Here is a 19,095-nt window from a genome sequence, read left to right as displayed (position 1 = left end):
ATCAGTGGGAGTGTCTTTATGACCAGTGACTCTGCAAAAGATCTCAATCGATAAGAAGGACATTCTTTAACTTTGCCATCTTATTTTACAGTCATTTTCTGCAACGTACTGGGCCTCAGCCACAGGAAAAATACACGACGAAGCTAAAGAGATGATTTTTTCTTTTTCGTGTTCACGAGTTGAATTACAAGCCGCTCGTACAGGTGCGGGCCTGCGTGTCTATTTGCAATTGCAGCTTACGTACAGAAATACTTATATATGTATATATATGAGCTCGCTCGCGCGCACACACATACACATACATACACACACACACCTGCGGTGAGGTGTAACATTTTTTTATACAGAGAGGATATACTATTCAAAATTACATGATCTGGATTACTTCTATTGGCAAATAATAAGCATATCATTTTGTTTCCTTTAGGACAGGCTTAAACACCTTTAAAGTCAGTACGTTTTACTTATTTATTTTAAAATAAATAAATAGATCTAGTCCATACATTCCTAGTCTGGTATGTATATTTTTACAAAAACTTTTTTTGTGAACCAGCCTGGTCTAAAGGATGGCAAAAAGATAGGCTTTATTATTATTATTATTATTATTATTATTATTATTATTATACAGAAGATGAATCCTGTTCATATGGAACAAGCCCACAAAAGGGGCCATTGACTTGAAATTCAAGCTTCCAAACAATATGGTGTTCATTAGGAAGGAGTAAGAGGATGTAAAGGGAAATACATAAAGAAGAGATTCCACTTATTATAAAAAAAGAAAAATAATAATGAATTAATAAATACATAAAAATGTATTAAACGCAAGGAGAATAATATTAGGGTAGTAATGCATTGTATCTTTGCTTGAGCTTCTGAAGTTCCAGTTACACAACATCCTCTGGGAGACTGTTCCACAATCCAACGGTGTGAGGAATAAAGGACCTCTGGAACTGAGAAGTTCGACAGCGAGGCACATTTACTGCATACTGGTGCTGCTGCTCAGCAAATCTTGTTTCTCTCGGCAGATAAAGGGGATCAGGAATCAATTGTGAATGTGAAAGATCTCTGTTGAAATACAACTTATAAAAAAGTGACAAACAAGAGGCCATCCGTCGATGGTCCAAGTCATAACTGCTACTAATAGGAAACAGAAACCTATCACCACGAATCACTCTGTCTAAAAAGATAAATCTCTGGCAGAAGCAGACATCCACACCACAACAACAACACCGGAGAAAAGTATTCTAGTAAAGGAAGCGCATACTACCTACAACAGGTTGCACTGATTTTATCACTGTTATAAATATATGAGGCCTTACGAACAATAGTTCTTCGTTGGCGGGGTGGGTAGAGCTCTCGGCTAGCACGCTGTTGGCCCAGCGTTTGACTCTCCTACCAGCCAATGAAGAATTAGAGGAATTTATTTCTGGTGATAGAAACTCATTTCTCGCTATAATGTGGTTCGGATTCCACAATAAGCTGTAGGTCCCGTTGCTAGGTAACCAGTTGGTTCTTAGCCACGTAAAATAAATCTAGTTCTTCGGGCCAGCCCTAGGAGAGCTGTTAATCAGCTCAGTGGTCTGGTTAAACTAAGATATGCTTAACAACTTTTTCTTACGAACAATACCTAACTTTCATGCAGGATTTACTGAAACTTTCATTAGATGTTTCTTAAAAATTATGAGTCAAAAGTTACACCTAGAATAGTTAAAGCTTCAGACTCATTCAGAAAAGTTCCATCCACCTGAAGGGGAGGATGGGGTGGGAAATCTGTACAAGATCTGCTAATCAATAGTGTTTTTGTTTTACTGGAGTTCAGTCTCATGTCCCACCGACTACACCATTCACTGATCTGGTCCATGTCCCAACTGAGGCCGAGGGCAGCTTCATTTCTCGGAAGTGGAGACTTTACTACAACCACAAGTGTTACATCATCAGCATACTGAATAATCTTGTTTTCCAGGCCAACAACCATATCACTTGTATACACTAAAAATAACAGTGGACCAAGAGCACTACCCCGTGGAACTCCAGACAAAATAGTCTTGGTTCACTAAAGATCCCATCCACAGCAACTCGCTGCTGCCTACCTGTAAGGAAATCTTGAAGTAATCTTAAAAATTATCCACCCACTCCAAGATTCTAAAGTTTATAAATAAGTGCCTTGTGATTTACTAAATCGAAAGCAGCAGATGTTATTTTTCAGTGAGAATGAACCCAGACTGGACGTGTGCCTCATGACTTACAGGGTGTGGGAACAACACAGTAAGCTGACAGGATGGCACCAACTCCCGTGACACACCTGCATCCCAGACCGGGGTTCTCATGTCATTCTTCGTAGCAACACATCAAGCCAGCAGGATGGCGCAGACTTCTGTGACACACCTGATCTTTGTCTATATAGAAGGTATAAAGTCTAAAATCGAATGCATGTGCATTACTGGTCTGTTAGTTACTATGTAAATTTCCTGGCTGCTGATTGGTCAGCAGTTCATATAAATACCACTGTAGTTTATTAATAAAAGTATCATTTTCAAGATCAACGTCTTGTCTCAATTATCATCCTGCTAAAGTGGTGACCCCGCCACACCAACAGCCAGCAAAAATGCCTGAGACATCTGGTGACAACACATCACCCTCCCCTCCTGCCATTCCTGCCAATACCATCGCTTAAGTCAAGCTTCCGACCTTCACACCAACTAACGCCTACACTTGGTTCCATCAAGCCAAAGTCACACTTTGAATCAAGGACATACAGTCCTTCCTTGTCGACCAAGGCAGATTACCAGGGGAGATTACCTCTTCTCCCAGCTAACAGAGTGGCTGGACACTGAAGGTACCGATGTTATTCAGTATGAAAACCTGAAGGAGTTCCTAATAGACAGATTCACGCCATCCCCAGCCATTCGTGTAAAACAGATCTTAGACGTAGCACAGCAACCCTTAGGTGATCAACGCCCATCAGCTGCCCTTTTCAAGATGAAAGCCCTAACCCATCTTCCTCCTGCAGCAGATGGTTCTCCCAAATCAATTGACATCTTCAAGGCACTCTGGCTGCAGCACCTATCAACGTCAGTAAGGGCAACACTCACCAACATTGATGACACAGCCAATGATACCCTCACCACCCTAATAGACAATTTGATGGGCGCCCATGCTGCTGCAAACTGCTGCCATGCCCACACCTTTGTCACCCATCAAGGAACATCCAATCCTTCATTGACAGACAACTTCTTAATGCCACAGAGACCACCATGGCCATCAAACCCCTGCAAACTTCCAAGACAAACCCTCGCCACCCATTCTGCCTTCAGAAACCCAAGGGCGCCAACCACACGCAGCAACAATCGCTGCCATTTCAGCTTTGCTAATACCACAGAACATTCAGCCCTGCCACCAAGAACTGCCTCCCAGGATGCCCATGGCCAAAAAGAGCGTGAAACGGCTACTGCCACTCACAGTAGCCGTAGCAGGTGCATATCCCTCAACCAGGGGCCATACTAATGTATATATGTATATGAATCCAACCATAATCCTGATGTATCCAGTCCTATGTGCTCTATCAGCACCTCTGTCTTTTTTATCCTTGATTCTGCCACAGGTACTCGCTTTTTGGTCGAGACAGGGGCTTGCCGTTCCCTTCTGCCTGTATCCAATCAACCAACCAAACTCCCACAGCCATACGATGCCCAACTCACAGCTGCCAACGGCTCTCCCATCCTTACCTTCGTTCAGAAGCATCTTGCCTTCAACCTCGGCGACAGAAAGTACCACTGGCTGGTTTATTGTTGCAGACATCCTATTACCTCTCCTCGCGGCGGACTTCCTGGTGCACCACCAACTTGCCATGGATGTTGCCAACAGTTGCCTCCTCGATGCTACCAATCTGTCCACAACACCCATCGCTGCCGCCCCCATAGAACTCGCCCTCCACGTTGCCGATTCCAAAGATGAGTTTGTGTACCTGCTCGCCACATGCCCAAATGTTTTCAAACCTGAACTACAGCAATCTCATCAAATCCCTGCCAAGCACAGTATTTTCCATCACATTAAGACCTCAGGCCCTCCTGTACGTTCCCGTTTGCAATGCCTGCCATCCGAAAAACTCGCTGCTTCAAAGAAAACCTTCGCAGAGATGGAGAAGATGGGTTTGTGTCAAAAGGCATCTAGTTCTTGGGCATCTCCCCTCCACACAGTAATAAAAAAGGATAGCACCCTACCCCCATGCGGGGACTACAGAAGGCTGAACGTGATCACCGAGGCTGACCATTACCCTCCCCCTAACATCACATATGTGACCACCTTCCTACACAGCACAAAAATCTTCTCAAAGCTGGACCTTCTCAAAGGTTACTTACAGGTCCCCATGAATCCCGAAGACATCCCGGAGACAGCCATCACAACGCCCTTCGGCACCTTCACCTTCAATTACTCCTACTTTGGCCCCTGCAATGCAGGAGCTACTTTTCAGAGCCTGATGGACGGCATCCCTTCCCTTCTGTGTCTTTTACATCGACGATATTTTAATTTTCTCTGCATCAAAGGAAGAGCACCTCCACCACCTGCACACTGTCCTCCAACACCTGCAAGAAAATGGCCTTGTCATTCGATATGACAAATGCTCCTTCACCACCAAGAGGGTAGAATTCTTGGGGTACCTCATAACACCTGAGGGTGTCCAGCCTTTGCCCGAGAAGGTGGCAGCTGTTAGGAAGTTCCCCATCCCTACCACCGTCAAGGGTCTCAAAATAGTCTCGGTAATTGGGCGGCTACTTGGAAATCTTAGCTTAATGATAAATAATATTGCCAAGACCAAGAAGAACATTCTTTATTGTAATTTTATTGATTCTCATCCTTGTCGGTTTTTTCAGCCTGATGATGAGGTTTTATACCTCGAAAGCTCGTACAATAAAGAATGTTCTTCCTGGTCTTGGCAATATTATTTATCATTAAGCTAAGATTTCCAAGTAGCCGCCCAATTACCGAGACTATTTTGAGACGTTATAACCGCTCGACGTTACAGCTGTTTAGATGGACTGAGAAGGTTCGTTATAGATCCAAGAAGATTGAGGAAGACATACGATATCTGAATACTTGCAAGGATTACCGTGTTATTCCTAATTTCATTAAATTTAAGGTTTATTCCAGGGATTTCCACAACACGAAAACTTATCTCTCATGGCAGTTTAAACTTTTTAGACTTTGAGGTTAGAGCACAAAACGAAAGAAAGAGGTAGTTTTAACAGATTTGTCTTCACTAGATAGGATTTAAAGAATAACCTTTCTTTTTGGATTTTAAGTGTTTGTCGTCGATTTTAGATTCCAACGTTGAGAAAAAATTGGCTGTTGTTAGGCTTACACGCAGTAGAAAGTTAAGAAATCTCGGTGTTGACGTTAATAAGAAAATAGATAGTAGTAAAGTTCTTTTTAATTTTTCTAACAGAAATTTAACAACAGATGAAAAGGAAGTTCTTTCTCTTGGTCTTGATTTTGCTTTGATCCCCATGAAATTCAATTTCTTTAAGTATTTTTTAAGTTTTGAAAAACTATGTTCAACTTTGAGAGGCTGTGACATTTTTGGCAGTGAAACCCTTACTTCACTTTTTAGCAAAATCTCCGTAATTGCAAACGATACCTTCAAAAATTCTAATCGAAAAAAGGAGGGTGACAATCAGTTAAATAAAGACAGAATCAATATTTTACGTAACCTTAAGAACGATAATAGTATAGTTATTACCAAGCCAGATAAAGGTAGGGGTGTTGTATTAATGAATAGGTCTGATTATTTAGATAAAATTAATGTAATACGCTATGACAGTACAAAATTTAGGATTTTAAATGTAGATATTGCGAGTCACATTTTGAAATTAGAAGACAAACTAAATAGGTTGCTTAGAGGTCTGAGAGATAAGATTGGGGAAGCTACATATAGCTCTTTATTTGCTTCAGAGTCTAAGCCTGGTTATTTGTACAGTCTACCTAAGGTACATAAAATAGGAAACCCTTTAAGACCTATTATTTCCTCAATTGGTACTTTTAGTTATAACCTGCCTAAGTATTTGGTTCCAGTTTTAAACCCTCTAACTTTAAGTGAATTTAACATCTCTAATTCTTCCAAATTTGTTAAAGAATTATGCTCTTTCAATTTTAACCAAGATGTTGTAATGGCTAGTTTCGATGTAACCTCTCTTTTCACCAATATCCCACTAAGAGAAACAACCGACATTATTCTTAATAATATATGTGAAAACCATTTATCAGTGTTTGGACTTAATAAAATAGACTTGCAAAAATTATTACATTTAGCAACTGCTGATGGCATTTTTACTTTTGATGGTTGTTACGAACCGAGGTTTTCGGCCCTTTAAGAAAAACACAGGATCTAGATGGAAATAATATTGGGACTGCTCTGGCTAATCGACAGCTCGCACACACAAAGAAGGAGGAATAACAAAAATACAGGAAATGGTTATAAAAATAGATTTATTAATATTAAATCTTAATAAAAATCTATAACAAAAAAGAATGCCATAAAAAATGAGCCAGGTCCGGGCCACGAAACACAAAAATAAAGCAATATTACTTTATATCACAAAGAAGAAGTACCAGCAGCAGTCGATAAAAAAAAAAAACCATCTCCAGCGAAGTCCACCAACTAACGACAACAGGCCGTATTATCACGACGTCCTGCTGCCGTCTCGCCAAAATACAAAGGACACGGGGCCACTGCACCCGAGCCAAAACCGCCGACAGGGTCTCCACCTGCGGCCAACAAACAACCATCTTCGTTGGTGCGCTGCTCCAGCCTGGGCCCAAACACCGGCTGCCCAAGAAACGTCCTCAAAGTTTGCTGGTACTCAAAAGTTCTCATCCCCAAGAGGTACTGCTGCCCGAACCTGACTAAAGGTTGGCGCCACGCCAACACAGACGTAAACACTCCTGTGAAAATAAGAGGAGGGGGAGGATTAGCCAAATAAACAAACTACTGTACCGCCCATAGAACCACCAAAGATCCTAACAATGGTAAATTATATAATCAAATAGATGGAGTAGCTTGGGAAATTCCCTTGGACCTGTATATGCGGATTGCTTCATATTGTGAAAGGATTTGGATGTCTGAGTGCCCTAGTGCTTTCAAACCTTTGTATTACTGTAGGTATGTAGATGATACTTTCCTTGTGTTTAAGGAATTATCACATGTTGATTTGTTTTTTGAATATTTTAATTCTCGTCACCCTAACATTTCTTTTACTTGTGAGACGGAACAGGATAATAAGTTGTCATTTTTAGATGTACATATAAATAGTGGCAAATTTGAGACCTCTGTTTACAGGAAAAGTACTTTTACTGGCTTGGGATTGAATTACCTCAGTTTTTCGCCAAAGTTGTATAAGATGAACTCAATACGCACTTTGATTAATAGAGCCTACAATGTTTGTTGTGATTTTAATTTATTTCATCAAGATATGGTTTTCCCCCGAAAACTCATATCCCATTTTTGTATTTTACAAAGTTTTGAAAAATTTTTTAAATGAAAAGTTTTGTCCCAGACCGGTGTACAGTGCTGCTAGTAAGGTATTTCTAAGTAATAGAGACACCCCGGGTATTTAGCGAGAAATGGCAGTTTCTTATAGTATTTTTTGCTTATTTTACAATTCAACGTTATTTTTGGCGGTCGGCTGTAAATAACCTGTAATCGTCCCCTGAAGTCCATCCAACAAGGGGTTTCCTAACGCAATCTTCACAAGACAGAGCACGGCTACGACCGTTTCGAACGGTTCATATCCCGTCCGGCAAGTGCAGTACCTTGGAAACTGGGTTTTTCAACACTTTTAGGGCTTCTGAAACTGGCGGTGCATTTGTTTGTTGTCGGCCAAATGGAATGTCCCTTCGCCGTGTTTAGTACTGGCCCGGGGGGGTGAGTTACCCATACGTTAACAAGTTATTGCACTTGCCAGACGGGATGTGAACCGTCTCGTGAAGATCGCGTATGGAAACCTCGGATTCCCATCGGGGTCCCCCTTACCGTAGGGTAGAGTTCAAAGGTAAATTGTAAGTTAATTACAGCCGACCGCCAAAAATTAACGTTAAAATGTTAATAAGCATCCAAAATACTGTAAGAAACTGCCATTTCTTGCTAAATACCCGCCGTGTACCTATAACTTAATTCTACCGAAGCGTACTCTGCCTGTGGACCTTAATTCCTGTGTCGTTTACTTGTTCACTTGTTCGCAGTGTGGTCTGCGATACGTGGGATCTAGTTCCCGCTGGCTCAGACACAGAATTTTGGAACACAGAGGTCTTTCTATTAGAACTAGGTTTCCCCTTTCCAAACCACCCTTTTCTGCCATTAGAGAACACAGTTTAGCACAAGACCATCCTTTCACTGACCTGGATTTTTGGGTACTGTCTTTTTGTTCAAATAGACTGGACCTTTTAATTTCAGAGTCGCTGACTATTAAAAAGATGAAGCCGGAATTGAACAACAACTCGTCTGGTATTCAACTAGCTATCGTGTAATTTCATAGTAGGTACTCAATTAGTTCGTTAAATATTTTACTTTGTGAGTGGTAGTTTGTTTACATTTCACTTTAGTTTTATTTTCATATTTTTATGTTTGTGTTTTTAATTTTTCGTTATTTTACGTCTCACCCTTTTAGTTTGTATTTACTTGTTCATTTTATATATTTCGTTAGTAATTTTGCTGAAGATTTATTATGACAATTCATTTTATTGTAATTTTATTGATTCTCATCCTTGTCGGTTTTTTCAGCCTGATGATGAGGTTTTATACCTCGAAAGCTCGTACAATAAAGAATGTTCTTCCTGGTCTTGGCAATATTATTTATCATTAAGTTATATACATATGTATATATCATATATACAATATATAAATAATCACTTTAACGCGAGATTCGTTTATTACACATCACCACAGGTGAAAAAAATTAGAAACTGGCATGTATCATTCCTTCGTTAATGGTTTGGAAATAAAGCTGGAATCAGTGAGGACCTACACCCAGTCTCTCATGTTTCCACTTGTGGTGATGTGATATATATATATATATATATATATATATATATATATATATATATATATATATATATATATATATATATATATATACACACATCACCACAGGTGGAAAAAATGAGAGACTGGGTGTAGGTCCAGAAGGGGTTCAGCTCTTTTCCCAAGTTCATACACATAAAACTGCTAGTGTTGTGGAAGATTTTTGCACATGGAATTCATGCACGTTTCAGCAGTTAAAATATAAATATGACAGTGACTTGTGTTTTTATTTCTCTAAAGCTATTCCCATTAGGAAAATGGCTTAACATTGAACATATTATACATACATACATATATATATATATATACATACACACACACACACACACACATATATATATATATATATATATATATATATATATATATATATATATATATATATATATATACTGTATATATATATTCAATATTAAGCCATTTTCCTTATGGGGAATGGTTCCAGAGAAATAATAACAAAAGTCACCATCATATTTGTAATTAAATGCTGAAACATGCATGAACTCCATGTGCAAAAAACTAACACAACACTAGCAGTTTCGTACGTGTATCATCAAACAAACTTGAATTAGACGCTTTTTTTGAGCTATCTATCCTCATCTGATCTTTCCACATGGCCGGAGCATCTCAAAATACTCTGACTTATACTTTCACCTCTGGCAACTTCAACGTTTCTATGCATCTCTACATATCTCATCCAGTCGGTTCTTTTTGCAGTTTGTGATAAGCCATCTAACCTAGCTAGTAGGGGAACAAGCCAGCCCAACTCAGTTCTGGTCCCAAGCTCGAATAAATAGGGAGGGTTTGTGTCAGGAAGGGCATCCGTCAATAAAACATCAGGCTAAAACCAATTATGAAAGGAGGCACCTGTGTTGTTGCCATCATACATCATTCAGGGGCGAATCCACTCATGGGAGTGGCGACAACACTAGTGGCTCATTTCATAATTGGCTTTGGCAGATGTCTTAGGATGGATTCCTTCCTGACTCCTACCCTCCCTGTTTATCTGGGATTGGAACCGGCACTGAATATAGCTGGCTTGGGGCCCCCCTCCCCGACATAGTCAGGTCGGCAACTTGACCTCATTCTGATTATTCAGGATGCTGGTTCGATTCCCGCTACCAGACATCAGAATTACTTCATATTTCTTGCATATGGATCTACAGCTTGTAGTAGTGACCGGCGTATCCAAAAAGTGTGAAGATATCGAGAAGTTAATTGTAGCTATTGATATATACAGTATATATAAATATATATATATATATATTATATATATATGTGTGTATATATACTTTATATATATATATATATATATATATATATATATATATATATATATATATATATATATATATATATATATATATATATATATATATATATATATATATATATATATATATATATATATATATATATATTCTCAATTTGACCCGACAGCCGCTTTAATCCGGCTCCCAACCCTGCCGGTTGCCTCTCCCGTTGCGGGAAATGTGCCCCCAGAGAAATCTTCCGTGCAGTCTCGATCCTAATGGCCTCCAAAATTCCTCGAAAGACGTATTAAAAAAGCAACAGAAGGCGGGCGTCCTTCCTAATGTGATATTTCAAGGCACCATCTTAACATATCCCCAGGCGCCTATTCGGCTGATAGAAGGAACGTTATGCCTTTAAGCGCGTGATCATGAAGACCTATCCAAAGTCATTTATCAACACATCTCACATGCAAACGTACATGCTCGCGTTTTTTCACAAACATGTAAAAACATACCACTAATACAAACATGCAACGCCGTTTAAATACACATATACGCAACCATGAACTTACACAAACACGTATACATCATTATCTACACAAGTATACTAAATTTTCTACAGGTCAAAAAAATTACATCAATGAACAGAATCAATGAACAGACTCACGTAAAAAAACAGTCATTAACGACCGAGAAAGTTCACCCATAAACGCCACTTCATGCATTCAGATCAGTTGAAAAATACAGTACAATCCCGTACAGCAGGTATGGACCTTTTAGCAATCAAATTACGCTATTTCTACCAGCCTCGTTATTTTATCTCTGTGCTCTAATGCTTAACTTTATTTGCTGCTCAACTCAGTAATAGATAAACAAAAGAAAAGAGCCTCCATATGAAAAATCATACGCTATTATAAACCTCAGTAGCTATTAATTTTGCTCGATCAACTCAGCTGTTTGTTATGTATGTTGTTATAAACAAGTTTTCAAAACCCTGAGATCGCCTTTAACAACTTCTTACTTATTTTCCAAGTCTTACAGTGGTTTTCAACCTGTGGGCCATGGGCAGTTCTGAGGGGGCCCATGCCACGGACATCAAAATAGTATCTAAAACATGGAAAATTATTTACAGTAAATGCAGGCCAGTGCTTTCTCTCATAAATGAAAAAGTGTAATTTGAGTTTTGATTAAAATGTACAAAACTTATTTACTGTAAATGCAGGCCAGCGCTTCATTTCATAAGTGAAATAGTGTAATTTGAGTTTTGATTACAATGCACAAAATTTATATACAGTAAATGCAGGCCAGTGCTTTCTATCATAAATGAAAATGTATAACTAAAATAAAGTGTTCTGAAAAATAATTCCATAAATGAAAATGTAAAGCTAATAAAGTGTTCTGAAAATGCCTTATAATAATTATATTATCATCATTACACAATTCCAAAGGACAGCGGTCCATTAATATTATGTCCAAAAATGGGCCATGGGCACAAAAAGGTTGAAAAACACTGTTCTAAGAGTTTTATGCGAGTTTTCACTTAGGTATACAAAACCAGCATTATCCTTCTGGCGAGTTCTAAAGGAATATTTATGTTAATCTATTTCAATACTTCATTCCTTACTCGTCTAGCCCAAAGCAAATTAATCACAGTCATTATATGGGTTTTTTTATAAAAAAAAATGCCTTTACTCTGTTGACGAAGGTGTTTAGTATGTTTTTCAAGATGTTACTTTATAAAGCTGCACTTGAACTGAATATTTTTAACAATGATTTGACTAAAAGCTGATGAAATAAGGCAAACAAAGGATCTTCTTTAGTAATTATTTTCCTGTCACTTTTATGATGAAATGTCTTCGCAACTTTATTGTGGACAGTATCCAAAGTATCAGCTGCCTATTTTTCCAGTGTTCTGGAGTTCGCTATATAGGTATTCAGGACTGTCAATACGTAATGCTCAGAGGATCATTGACAATAGAAATTTTTTATATTGGTATGATGTCCTGAGAAATAAAGCACATATAATTTAAATAACTTGTTGATGTCCTATCCATGCTAAAATTATCTTGGAAAATTTAAATCGAATAACAGTCTGAAAACATGCAAGCAACCGTCTTTAATCTATTTATAGCGTGGATTTGATGTAAATAACCTTTAAGGGGTTATTTACACCTAAGATCTTTTGGTATTATAAGCCAAAATGTCATTAAATACCGGAATTACGTACAAGTATATTTTAATAATCTTAGAAATATTGTTTAAAAAAAATCCATGTGAAACTTACAGAGAACTGGTAACAGAGTGTTACCACTGCCACACCGAACGCTTGTTTAAAGAATTTCCCATTAGAGATGGACTTACATCCGCAAGACAAAAATTAAATAATTTCAGAAATTGACTTAAGATGAAAAAATTCGAATAACAAGATCGCCTACCTGAACATAAGATATGAAAAGAACCTACCTACGGGTGAAAGAAAGAGAAAAGGGCCTAGCTAAGGATGGAATAAGGAAGAAAAGAGAGGAGGACTTAGCTAATGATGGAAGAGGTTGAAACTAACGAAAGAGAAAGACGTAGATGGAGAAAAAGAGCATACCTAAGAGAAAAGAAGTGACCCTACTTTCGGATGAAAAAAAAAAAAAAAAAAAGAGAACTACCTACAGACGAACGAAGGGATCCTATCCTGCCTGTATTGGACAGAAAACGACAGACTTGAAGATGGAAGAAGAAAACCTCCTGAAAAGAGAAAAGTCCAATAAAGGTCAGAGTTCTATATCAAGGTAGAGGAAAACGCGTCTGCAGATAGACAGAGAAGAAGGATAGGAAGAGAACTTACTTAAAGATGTATGAAGGCGTGGACGATGAACTTCCTTAATGTGAAAAAATTAAGTATATCTTAGTTTAACCAGACCACTGAGCTGATTAACAGCTCTCCTAGGGCTGGCCCGAAGGATTAGATTTATTTTTACGTGGTTAAGAACCAACTGGTTACCTAGCAACGGGACCTACAGCTTATTGTGGAATCCGAACCACATTATAGCGAGAAATGAATTTCTATCACCAGAAACAAATTCCTCTTGTTCTTCACTGGCCGGTCGGAGATTCGAACTCGCGACCAACAGAGTGGTAGCTGAGAACGGAACCCGCTCACCCAGCAAGGAATTAAAAAGAATACTTAGTTAAGGATGGAAGACGGGAACCAACCTAATGGTGAAAAAAGGACTGAGTTAAAGATAGAGGAAAAACAGAACCTACTTAAATGTAGGCGAGGATATAAACCTAATGGAAGATTAAAAAAAAAGGATGAGAACCAAATTAAACTTAAAAAACCAAAACCCTACGCTTCACCGCCGTAGAGTTTGCATAGATAATGAATGCCTAGATCTCTAAGAAGCCTGACCGAAGTTTATGTCGCCTTTTAACCTGTATGATGCCGCCTGGATTCCGACAACAAGACGTTTCTGGTCGATACATATATATGCTCATAGAGGCTTAATGTTAGTGAAGATAGGTACTCTATGAGGGCGTTCTATTTGGACGATTATGAACTTTACATGTTCCTGTATTCAACATGTCAAACACCGAAGGAAAATGGAATGGAAGTTATTGCGTAACTGTTTATCTTGAACATAAATTGAGACAGGAAGGACTATAACAAAAAACCATCCAGCGTAACCACCTTGAAGAAAATCATTTGCTACTAATTCCTAGCCCGTACTCCATCTCGGTCCTATCCTCTGTTTGCTTCATTTTTTCACATGAGGTCGATGCTGTGTTCCGAGAAAGCTCGCCAGTTAAGTTAATTGCACTTTGACTTGTACCATAAGCATGTATACATTATGAATAGTGACGGCAACAACAATGGTAATAATAATATTTAGGAAGCAGACTCTCTCGTACATGTATGTCTGTATATATATAAATAAATAAATATGTATATATATATATATATATATATATATATATATATATATATATATATATATATATATATATATATATATATATATATATATATATATATATATAGGTATATATATATATATATATATATATATATATATATATATATATATATATGTGTGTGTGTGTGTGTGTGTGTGTGTGTATGTGTGTGTGTTATACGAGTATAATCTCGCATGCCTTGTATACTACCTAGATTGTTTTGCAGAAGATGGAATAAGGAAACAAAGCCTGATGACTGATAATTAGAAGTCAAATAGAAGTCATGGCAAAAGGTACTAAAGAAAGGTGACCTGACTGAACACGGTAACTATATAAGCACTGTACTTAAATCGGTTCTGATGAAAATATCCATTAATACTTATTCTCAAATGGCTGGAAAATAAAACTGATAAAAATCTTAAAAATGAACACATATTTGTGTTGAGACATATGAGGAAGCAGTTTAAAGAATTTAAGAATCATCTGATGGATTTTTGTTTTTATGAAGAGAAGGCATATGACAGCGTCCGTAGCCTCAAAACGTAGGCCTAAAGCTATTTGAATTTATCTATGAATGCACTAACGGCAAAGTTAATATTGACCGGGTCTTGTCAAATTAATTTGCAGTAGATAATGGTGCTACAAATGAGTGTTATTTCATCTTTGTTGTTTACCCTTCTAATCGGTTTTATGAAGAAAAAAAAAGTGGTCGGAAATGGACGAGAAGGTTTAGATTGAGTGAAAAGGGAAATTTTACATTCTTAGAATATACAGACGATGCTCTCTTAATCAACAAACTCCACATGATTTACAAAGCTTGTTTAATAGGATGCATTATATATGTAGAGATGTGACTCAGGATAAATCTAAGAAAAACATAAGTAACGAGGGCAGTTATTTTGTTACCTCTGAGTACTTCTCCAGAATCCTCCATCTGTATTAAACACAGGCCCTGCTGTCCTTTTATTTAACAATGTGTTTTCAATTACAAGCGGTGTCTGTTCTATAAAACAAATCATGGCAAGATCCACAGGAGCATTAAAAGTCACATGAACACAAGCAATGCCATACTGAACCCTAAACAAAGGCCCACAGGCGCAAAACTAATAAATAATCCACAACTTACAACATCACCATAAAATCAACATGCTATGTTCCACCTAGACAATGATAAACTCACTGCTTCTGGAATCTTCAAAATCAGTGTCCACGAACACTTACAGCAATGAAGACAGTCGTGTCAGTAGCTATTACAATAACAGCTCTTAAAATCCTGAGTATGAGACAATTATAATAAATGCTGTAAGTAATAATAATAATAATAATAATAATAATAATAATAGCTTTGCTGAGATTACGAAGAGCAAAAAAATATTTGCGTAGGGCTACTACCCAGGGCCTCACAAGATACTGCCATGTACATCCGCTGCCTTAGCCAAAAAAAGGATCCATTAATTCAATTAAAAACTGGATCTATAATCACGCTCTGTCAAATTATTCGAACATGAGCTTCTAACCAACATAATATTATTCATCAACTCAGTCCGTAACCTAATCCAGTACCTTTAAGAACACGTTACCAAGAGCAAAAACGACTGAAGAATTTTTATGAGACCCTCAGAGGACACTGGTACCTCACGTGATCAACTCTCAGGTGGTATCTATAGAACGAGAGAGAGAGAGAGAGAGAGAGAGAGAGAGAGAGAGAGAGAGAGAGAGAGAGAGAGAGAGAGTCTGATTACTAGTCTTCGTCAGCCGGTTCCATAAAAAAATGTCCTACACAAGTTACAATACCTAGTAATTTACAACTGAAACAAAGATTCACTATGTGGTATCAGTGCGTTATGGAGTTACTGTGCCAAATAAGCAAATGTAGCTTGAAGTTAAAAATGGTCGTGAGAATTAGGAAGATATAGATAATTTCGTGCAATCAGAAAAAAATAAAAAGTTTGAGTGAATCCTTCTACCTCAAGACTTGATACAGGGATACGAGGAGCAATTATTAACAATCGGGAGATACATACACAAAGCAACCATATCAAATTTTGGTAAATATAAACCGACACATTCAAAAGATTACTAAAAGTTACGCTGAGAAAGAAAAAAAATCAGTGGCGTTCCTGAGGGGGGGGGAGCGCTGTTTGAAATAGCCCCTCGGGCCCCAGAGTGAGGGGGGCCCTTTAAAATGATCCTACAATTGCTCATATTCTAAAAATTTTCCCCGGGGGGCTTACAGCGCCCGCCCCCGAACCCCCCAGCTGCTTTGGCTGGCTTCGCTTGCCTTCCACCCCATAAGAGGGGCTTAAATGGGACTGAGCCCCCCGGGCCCCAAAATGTCTAGGAACGCCCCTGGCAAAAATCCACCCTCAGCCAACGAAGTTACGAACCTACAATGTTTACAGTAATTGTCCGAACACCGACTGATGATCATTAACACCTCAGCCCCTTCCGCCCATGTCCAGTCCCCCTTCCAGCTTTCTCTGTCTGTCTGTCTGTCTGTCTGTCTGTCTGTCTGTCTGTCTGTCTGTCTGTCTGTCTGTCTGTCTGTCTGTCTGTCTGTCTGTCACACACATTTTCACTGTCTGTCTGTCTGTCTGTCTGTCTGTCTGTCTGTCTGTCTGTCTGTCTGTCACACACATTTTCAAATATTTTTACTCAAAGGCCTTTACCCAGTATTTCATCACACATGTTGCCAGGAATGAAAGGTATGTCAGGTTATCTTTCATTGAAAAATTCCAGTGGACAATATGAAATTTGAAAGATATATGAACTTATTCTCTCTCTCACTCTTTCATTCTTTTGAAACTATTGTACGTACTCCCCAGTCCTTTAGTGCCAGTCCCATTGGTATTTTTTGTCACCACCTGACCATGGACTCTTGGAATAATTTGCATTCTGTTGGATCACGGGACTATAAAGATGTTTAGCCTGCGTCGTATATCTGATGTTAACGAGTCTAGCCTTATCCTTCTCGTTAAAGTACAAAAGAAATGGTAAAAAAACAGACAATAAAAATATATTCTATATATAGCCATAACAACCTACAAATACACGTACTATGCTAGTTACATACCTTTTAATAAGCTAAGACGGACAACAGCATCAGTAAAAATATTTCATGGCATGAACAATGCGAAAAATCAGGTCCGTGTTGCTCCGAGCTAAAGGAAAGCTTATGACAAGACCCTTACGTAAACTATCCGGAGGTACCTAAACCTTATCTCAACGTGAGAACTTTAGTACTGTACAGCACTGCGTAAACATTTCACAACTAAAGAAACTGTGACAGCTTGTGTATAAAATCATGCGCGATAAGAAGACTTGTTGGAATGAATAATCAAATAGCCTTATGTGAAGCTAACAATTTGTTTACACTGAAAAGGGGCAAACAACGTAGCCTACCATTAGCCTAAAAAACTTTTTCAAAATAAACCAACTGATTTTTGGGTGTTATACCTCAGTTAATGAAATCTTTTGTACTTACTCAAGTGTTAATCTTTCGCCTGCACTTCTTGCCTTTCTGTAACGAGTGTCATCCCTGGAGACAGCTTATGGCACTGTATGGTCTATGCACTTCCATCAGTCCATCGATCGACTTCTTTGACATCCTGTGATAGACCTACTCAATCAACTTCTTATCATACTTGATTTCCTTTCAACACGGATGGTATGTATCCAGTATTAACGATTTGCCAACTCTCGCAAGCCATCTGCTGCGAAACCACAAATAACCTCTAATTTGAACCGCCCTTCACAGCGCACAAATCGACAAGGTCTTCTCTCGAAATAGACTGTGCGTTTTCAATCTGTGACTTGCTAACTTCTTCCCGCTAGTCGCAAATTTGCATAGAATAACATCAGCCGAACAGGATGAATTTATATTGTACTTGAATTGCATTAATTTCCCATGAACACCTCAATAATCACTAAATACGTGATGACATATTTGACAACGATAAAAACATTGCTTCTCTCCTCACCAAAGACAAGATTCACCGTAAACAGCAGATATTAGTCTTTATTATATCCGCCTTACTGAATGGTGATTTTACAATTATATTTTTATCATATTGCAGCAATTGTGTAATTAGAGACATATATGGTACGTTGAAGTATTTGCAGTAATAGTTAATTAATAAAACTGCAAAAATCTTCAGAATATTGTGATTCCGTTTGTACCAGGTTATACGAACAAGAAACTAAAGCGGTGTCACACTACGGCCTCTTTCAGCATCTCACTCTCAAAAACATTTCCACTTGGTTTAGACAAAGCTGATTATTGCCAGTGCATACCCTTGCCTTAAGGCTTCCCGAGTATAATGGTAAAGAGTTGAATAATGAATGGTATGAGAAATCTAGTATGGTCGTCTGGTCTGGCAGCCAACACAACTTGCACAAGCATCAAAAGGTTTGTGTTGTCGACATGGGGTGCATCGATTTCTACTGCAAACAGGCATTTTTCCATTCTTTATGGGCCACTTGTAAATGCTGCTACAAGTAATGTGCTGAATACTATCCTTTTCAAAAATATGATTACTACTTTGAAAATTTCTGTTAGTTTTCCTTAGTTCTGGCTACATACTATAGGTCAGACAATTTCGAAAAGTGTGGTTATTGTTTGACAACAATCAGTAAAGAAAATATTTACATAAAAAAATACCTCTTGTCGTCCGTTGGGAATGTATTGACTGCAATATGAACGAATATACGCAAAGTCAACTTTGCCATCAGTGGTACTTTTGTGCAAATTCTGGCGTCAATTTGCCTTTAGCACAAAATTCTGGCAACAAGATGCCTTTTTTGCCTCGGTAGGTTGGGGGTAGC

The 19,095-nt window shown here is 38.3% G+C and overlaps 1 protein-coding gene across 3 annotated transcripts in view; it reads right to left on the bottom strand.

Annotated features, from left to right (window-relative positions):
- LOC136854357 (protein trapped in endoderm-1-like) overlaps nucleotides 1-18,506 on the bottom strand; it is a 229,365-nt gene extending 210,859 nt beyond the window's left edge. The window contains exon 1 of one of the 3 annotated variants that reach the window (XM_067130700.1): nucleotides 17,756-18,506. The gene's annotated coding sequence lies outside the window, so the exon portion shown is untranslated. The remainder of the gene's footprint in view (nucleotides 1-17,755) is intronic. The other 2 variants (XM_067130695.1, XM_067130666.1) reach the window with 2 other exon arrangements.
- Nucleotides 18,507-19,095: the final 589 nt, after the last annotated feature.

The sequence above is a fragment of the Macrobrachium rosenbergii genome, chromosome 3, assembly GCF_040412425.1.
Source record: "Macrobrachium rosenbergii isolate ZJJX-2024 chromosome 3, ASM4041242v1, whole genome shotgun sequence".
In the NCBI taxonomy this organism is placed as follows: Eukaryota; Metazoa; Arthropoda; class Malacostraca; order Decapoda; family Palaemonidae; genus Macrobrachium; species Macrobrachium rosenbergii.
This window is presented reverse-complemented; position numbering and strand designations above follow the sequence as displayed.